General features: G+C 40.2%; 1 pseudogene; it reads right to left on the reverse strand.

Moving 5' to 3' along the window:
- Nucleotides 1-1,989: 1,989 nt before the first annotated feature.
- LOC114503594 lies at nt 1,990-5,345 on the reverse strand (annotated as a pseudogene).
- Nucleotides 5,346-7,782: the final 2,437 nt, after the last annotated feature.

Raw genomic sequence — 7,782 nt, forward strand, 5'->3', positions numbered from 1 at the left:
AAGTGCTTATGGTGCTTCAAGTTAAATAGATGATGTCTATATCAATCCTGAGAGGTAGATTTTTTTTTACAGGTGAAGCAACAGACTTAGACAGGTGAAGTGACTTGCTTTGAGTCAAAGAAAATGTAAGAAGATGAACATGGAATTGAATCCCAAACTCTGAATCTTGAGTAGTTTCTTCACTCAGTGGTTTTATTCCTGGAAGCACATGAGTGTCATGTGGGACGCATTAGGGAAATTCCCTTGTCCAGGTAACACTCCTTGAAATTATTCATTGAATTTGGACGAGGCCTGTGATCCCAGTGTGCAGCCAGAGTTAAAACACAGGTTCATCAATACCTTTGGTTCCCTCAAGTTTAATGACAGAGCATGTAGGAATCATAGTCTGCCCTTGCTTCTCTTTGTCATCATTTCTGTAAGTATGAGGAGAGCTGCAGTCATTACTTCTGCCCTATTCCCACATGCAGGCTCAGCCTTAGGAAGAGCTTGTCAGCAAATAGCACAGGTAGAACATCGGATAGTAAAAATTAGGTTGTTTGATCTTACTTATTGGCCTAGGTATGCTCACTGCATAGAAATTACAATAAATCAGAGGTTAGTGTGAGAGTCTATCATTTTTCTAGGGAAGATTAGATTTAAAAATTAATAAAATAAAGTCAGTTGGTTATTACCTTAACTTAAGTTAAATCTTGTTTAAAACATTGTAACTGAAAGAAGTAAAGCTGATTTTTTTGGTCAAAGTATTAAGGATCTTCTTTTCAGTAGTTTCATAACTCAGCATATCTGTTAATCTATAAAGTCACCCAAAGATGGAATGTTTGTATTTGGCTGTCTTCAATATTCTATTATGTTGAGTTATTTGGGTTCCCAATATTAAAATACTTATGTATTTTTAAGTTCTACTAATGCATATGTCAGTTTGTAGAATATGAAATTTTATTCTGATTTTTATTTGGAATGAATGACTTATCAAAACACATGAGAAATATAGGCTGACAACATTTTCTTGCATTGGCTGCCATGTGCTCATCTCATCTACTTTAGTGAGGTAGACCTAACCGTCCATCCCTGCCTATGACATCCCCTGGCCGGGGTTTGGCCTCCATTGCCCAGGGAGGGAACAAAGAGCCTTCACCTCAGAGCATAAGTGTGCCCCTTTTTTTGCCTTGGTCTTTCTCATTAGGTGCCCAGATTTTCACTTAGATTCTAATGCCAGTTTCTTAATGCTGGAAACCGGTTGTTGATTAACGTTTCTTTCTATATTTCTCAGGGTCTCGTTTCCGGAAACTAATTGGGGACCCACTATCACTCTTGCTTCGCATTTGGGTTATACTTACAGACTTTGGATCTCTATGAGAATTCCTCCCCTACCCCCCTTTCTGACCTATTAAATTAGATTGATAGTCCTGATGTCTCTCTTGGAATCCATTACCCTGATGAATTCTATCATTCACTCTTTCTCTGTATTATTTAACATCCCACCCAGACCCTTAATATTTTTAAGACTCTTTTCCTCTCAACACCCCCTGTGAACTAGATTCAACTTAGTCCTGATGTTGCTTGGCCGCCCAGGGCTGATCCACTAGGGAAACGAGTTTTCTGATAACTGTCAACTGTGGCATTATCATTGGTTAAGTTTTCAAAACTACCTTGACATATGTTTAAAATGTACAGTAAGCCAAAGTTTCTGGCTTCTATCTGTATAATATAGAGGGCATACTCAGATTTCTAACAGCAGCAAGGTTACTATGGATTTTTATATTAGAAATACTCAATTATTTTGTGATTACCTTTTGACCTGATATAATTTATTTTTAAATTACATTTCTTATTAAAAAAATACAGCAAACAGGAGACCTAAAGCAAAAGGAAAAAGAATATTACAAGTGAAATCATATGACAAAAGATATTAAAGCTTAGTCAAAGCACTTTAATTAATAGTGACTCTTAAAAGCCTAATTTTAGCTTTTTCCCTCATGTTTTATGGACCTATATCATGATCATTATTTTTAGAGGCCAATTCACAAGTAAAGTGTTTCCATCGTGATCAGTATACACAGGATGTGGTTCATCTGTGTCATCCACACAAACCAGTCTCCTTTTGAAGAACCTGACCGTGAAGAAAAGGCCCGGGCAGCCTTTCAGTCCCCACATGGCACGTGAGCGAGGAAGAGGCGATCCCCCAGATTTTGCTCCCCCACTTCAAGTCCCCCTGCTTCTGCTGGATAACAAAACAGCAAATATACCACTGGAAGGAGAGAGGCAAGAAGGCAGGGGGCCAAATCAGGAAGAAATATTTGTGCTTGTGGTTGTATGGCATGTACTTTTTCGTTCCTTCCCCAAGTTCTGTAGAGAGAATCTTCCTCAAGGCAGCGAAGAAGGGGTGAACGTTGGTGTGTGTGTCTTTGCTGAAACAGTGGGCTTAGCAAGGTGCTGGGCTTTCACGTGGTTTACTGGCAAAGGCCCTCTGCCGGTGATCAGTCACAAAGTGAAGTGGCAGGTAGTTTCACAGAGAGGCGCTGAAGACCAGCATCATGCTGCAGTCAGCCTGGACCCGGGCCTGAGCCGTGCTGAGCAGCACTGCACGGAGGAAGAAGGGTGTGAAAAATGTCCCCAAAACCCACAGAGTGACCCATGCAGCCACATCCAGCAGCAGGATGAGCAGCAGGCACGGCAGGAAGAACACGTGGCTGGCCTTCATCAGCCCATTCTGCTTTGCCCCAGCCTGCCATCCTGGGAACTCATCAGTCGGCTCTTTATTCTTAGAGGGCTCAGAGCTGGGCTGCTCCACAAGCCACAGCAGTCCTCTCTGGGGTCACCCAGTGCCAAAGGACTTCCACAAATGGTTTTTCACGAAAAATGAGCAGCTCATTGTGAAAATGACTGACCACACAAGTAGCAAAGCACAACACATGTGAGAACCTGCAGGAAAAAACAAAGAAGAACCAAATTCTTTAAATTAGAGAATTAGAGGGATCACTAAAGCAGAGATAAAATTTTTGACAACTATGTTTAAATAACAGACAAGATTGAAAACCTCTTCAGGGAACAGGGAATTGTAAAAAAGACCTGACAGATTTGAAGAAGAACCAAATAACTAATTCACAAATGCTTTGAATTTCTTAACTGATATGGAGTTTTGCTCTTTGTTTTTCTCTTAATGATGCGAAAGTGAGGTCATTAGTGTATTAGTCGGGGTTCTCAAGAGAAATAGAATCAATAAGGTGTGTGTGACAAGGGGGGAGATGTTGAGAGATGGATTTATTTTAAGGACACGTCTCCTGTGACTGTGGAGGCTGCCAAGTCCACCATCAGCGGGGCAGGTCAGCAGAACTGGAGACCCAGGGTAAAGCTGATGTCGCCACTGAAGTCCAAAGGCGAACTGCAGCAGAATTTCCTGTCCCCTGAGGGGAGTCACTCTTTTTTCTTTGAAGGCCTTTAACTGATTGGATGAGGCTCACCCACAGTATGAGAAGTAATCTGCTTTACTTGGAGTCTACTGATTTAAATGTTAATCTCATCTAAAGGAAACCTAGACAGCAACATCCAGACCAGTACCTAACAAAACGTCTGGCTACCATGGCCTAGCCAAGCGGACATGTAAAATTAGCCATCACAATATTTCTCATTCTGTACATTTTTGCATTTCTAAGATTATTGTTCAAGCTCCAAAAGTATTTGTCTTTTATTTAAATCTTTTTTTCTGTTATTGATTCTGGAGAAAGGGGAAGGGAAGGAGAAAGAGAGGGAGAGAAATATCCATCAGTTGCCTCTCCCACATGCCAGACCAGGGACCAAACCTGCAACATGCCTTGACTGGGAATCAAATTGGAGAATTTTTGGTTTGCAGGACGACACCAAGCCAACTGAGCCACACCTACCAGGGCAGTATTTGTTTTTAACAACAATGTTCCTGAATATTTTACTTATGCTAATTTTTGTAATGAAATCCCTCTTTGTAGAAGACTATATTGTTTCTTATTCCCATGTGGGGAAAAGACTTGATATAGTTTAGAGCCCTATCCTCAGTATGGTCTATTTTACTAATTTTACTGTATTCTTTGCTATTTCTGAAGCATGAAAAATGGCACTGTGACATGTTGGTTAGGATTCTGGACAGCACTGTTGTTTCTGTAAATTATATATTCTATATGGAGAGTAGTATAGGCTCTATCTACAGGTAACTAGCTATTGCCAGGCACAAGTTTTTCTGGTAGATTTTCAGTGTCACATTGACCTTTGGTCCCCTAGCTCAGAAATGCCTATCTTCTTTTTGAAGTTAGCGCATTACAAGGAAAACAGAATTGAGAGCTGGCCTTATAGCACCATTGGTTAGATCATACAACTAAGGAGCTACTAAATGGGGCTTCTCCTGTGGGTGTCACTTTTCTTCATTTGCAGCTCCAGCCCTAGGGAACTCATGCCTTTGTCCAAAAATTTGACTTGGTGACATGCTAGGTGTTAGGTAGTTTCCATACAGAAAACTGATGTAAATCACCTATCACACTACTGAGGTTTCAGTAGCAGCACTTTGTTCATTTAGTGCAGCATTTCCTGGACTTTGTTTTTATTTACTTCCATTTCTCTGACTCCTTTTGTGCTGGAAAATAGTACCAAAAATGGGAAATCCTTAAAAAAAGTTGTTTTGTCATGAAGGACATTTCTACATGTTTTATTCTACAGAAAGGAATTTTTTTTAACGTGATAATCTTATTTCCACAGAGGCAAAATTCTGTATGGAACCTTCTTTGGGTAGGTGGATGTAGTTTGTTTTCATACCTTCCCTGCTATTCACTGCTCCAGTATCACAGCATGAGTCAAACATGATTACTATAACTTGTTTTCCCTTAGGATCTGCCAGGGGAAAGTGACAATTGCACATCTCTGATGGCTGCTAAATTTCTGTGCTTTTTTTGTCTGATAAAGGGCAAGTGATATTTGTTTTCCTCTTAATTTGATAGCCTCTCCTTGTCAAAGTGTTCCTTCTTATATAATTCAATAATTATGTGACAACGACAGCATGTTTTCCCCCTGAGGAGTTTCCAGAGTTCTTTAGACTCCAGAGTCATGTCACTCATCACAGCTCTGTAAAGGTATTGTACATGAGTTGGCTGGGACAACGAGGAAGAGGGGAGATGTATTTCATTAGTTGTGCACCCCATCCAATCCAGAGAAGCCATAACACCAAAGACTGACACTGCTGCTGCCACAAACACTTGTGGTCATTTTAGACTGGATACTTCTTTGTTTTGGAGAGCTACCGGCATATTGCAGGATGTTGAACAGCATCCCTGGCCTGTACCCAGTAGACTGACCCAGCTGTGACAATCAGAAGGTTCCCGCATATCGCCAAATATTCCCCCTTGGGTAGTGGGGACAGTACACACCCATGGTTGAGAACCACTGCTCTAAGTCACTGTCTCAAATCCTGGTCTTGTGAAAGACTGGGGAGAGAGACTCCAAGCGTCAGGAATTACAGGTGACATGACTTTAGTGGGCCGGACTAAAAATAAGGTGGCTTCTGTAGTCTCTTCTATAGTGGGATGTCTTTTGTACTGACAGATTTCTCCCATGGTTTCATGATTCCTGTAAAGGAAAGCAGGATGTTCTCACAACAGAAAATGAAGTAACAGAGGCTCCCTTGTTTTGAGAGTTACTCCTCATTTAATGGTCAATTAAAGGAACAGTATAGAGGGTGTGTGGACGTTGGGTGATAAAGGCATGGGTTTTAGAGGTTGGAAGCCCAGCGTTCTAATGCTGGGATGGGTAATCTTGGCAAATCTCTTACCTTTCTCATGCTCAGATTTCTACCAATAACACAGGGATAGTGATAGAGTCTATCCTATTTAAGGAATTGTTGTGAGATTTAAATGAGGTAATATGTACAGAGAGCTTAGAACAGTACTCAGCACATTACAATGTTGGATAAATGTCAAAGGAGAAAAAAAGTGTTTTGCTAGAAAAAAGTGGATGCATAAGTTCAATTAGGAATTTTCTGGTCTGTAACCTCAGTAACATAATTAAGCCATATCTGTTTCACAAGCTTTTGGACAATTATTGATTTAATGTTACCATTATAACAAAGAACAGTACAAATGAAGCTTGATATACCTTAAGTGAAACCATGACTCTTAAAAACATAAAAAAGTAACGACTTCCAGTTTTCTAAGTTTGGCCCATATGTCCCGCTGGGTGGCTCAGTTGGTTGGAGTGTCATCCTGAACACCAAAAAGCTTGAGGGTTCAATTCCCAGTCAGGGCACTTACCTAGAGTACAGATACAGGAGGCAACTGATTGATGTTTCTCTCTCACATTGACGATTTTCTCTCTCTCTCTTTCTGTCTCTGCCTCTCTCTCTCACTCCCTTTCTCTCCCCCTCCCTCTCTCTACAAATTAATAAACATATGTTTGGACGCAGATTTAAAAAAAAAAGTTTGGCTCATAAATAGATATGGATGTTAGTCCTATCCTCAATTGCTATTAGAGAGGAACTTGAAACTCCGTCTTTACACACCACAATCATCAACCCTTTATCCCATCTTAATCTAATCCCAGATAGGACCAATATTTACTAAGCTCCTTTCATTTAGTTACTTGGAAGGATCTGGCCAGGACATCTAAGCCAAAAGGGCCTGAGCATACATACCTGAGAGCCAGAGGAGGGCCACAGCAGGACTGGTGTTGCACGGTGAGGCCCAAAGCAAGGAGAAACACAAAGATTTAACTAACAGTCACTCAAGTCCTCTGAGTATGCTTACCTTGTTTTAATGCAGTGCTACAAACACATAGAGACATTTGGCCATAACCTGAAGTACCATCTAACTGCAGCAATATAATATTTTTGTGGTTTAGATAAAAAAGAAAAAAGGTAGGCAGCAGGTTTTTATTATTACCTACTGTTGTGAGTACAGATACTTGGGATTCATAGAAATCACAACCACAACTGGATTCCTGTTTAAGCATGAGTTTGCACTGAGTTCTATTCCTTGTTGTCTTAAAGAAGTTACAAAAAAAAAAAAAAACAACCCACCAAAAAACCCCCTTGTTAAACCTGATATGTGACAAACATTATGTGGGTATTATTATTTTTTTATAACAATAGTAAATACTTTATTTTAAGATCCTGGTCATAGTAAACAATTATAAAACATAAAGCAAATTTAATTGTCTAAATTAAATTGTCTAAAATATTTCCAGCCTTAGGTGGCAGTGACCAGCCACCTAAGGAAGTCAGCGTGTGGCAGAAACTGGGCCATGCCCATGTGGGAGACAAGGGGACCAAAGACTCTGCAAGGACCTGTTTTGGTCCCTCCTCTCGTGGAATGAATCACACAGGAATGCGGTGCACTTGGGCACCGTTCTGAACGGTGGTCTGCTTGTCAGCCTCACCAGTGTCTGCTGGGGTGGCTTCCTGGTTGAGTTACTCCTCTAAAACCATTTCAAAGAAGGTTATGTTATTTATAAAGGCATTTATGAAGAGTTAAATTCATAATAGCAGAAAAATATTGTAGACAGTCTAGTTTGCCAAATAATTTACTAAATAATTAGCTATATACACATTTGCTATGAATTGTACTTCACAAACTTAATTGGGAAAAAATCACATATAAATGGAAACAACTGAATATCTAGCATCCTCCTTCTTGTGACCTTCAAATTAGTCATAAATTAGATGTGATCTATTTTTAGTGCTTGCTATCATTCCTATACCAGTTCTGTACGTAGCCAGGAAGTTATGGGTTTACTGGAAGATGGGATAAGGCCTGTAATTGTCACTCATTC

Source organism: Phyllostomus discolor, chromosome 8 (assembly GCF_004126475.2).
Source record: "Phyllostomus discolor isolate MPI-MPIP mPhyDis1 chromosome 8, mPhyDis1.pri.v3, whole genome shotgun sequence".
Classification (NCBI taxonomy): domain Eukaryota; kingdom Metazoa; phylum Chordata; class Mammalia; order Chiroptera; family Phyllostomidae; genus Phyllostomus; species Phyllostomus discolor.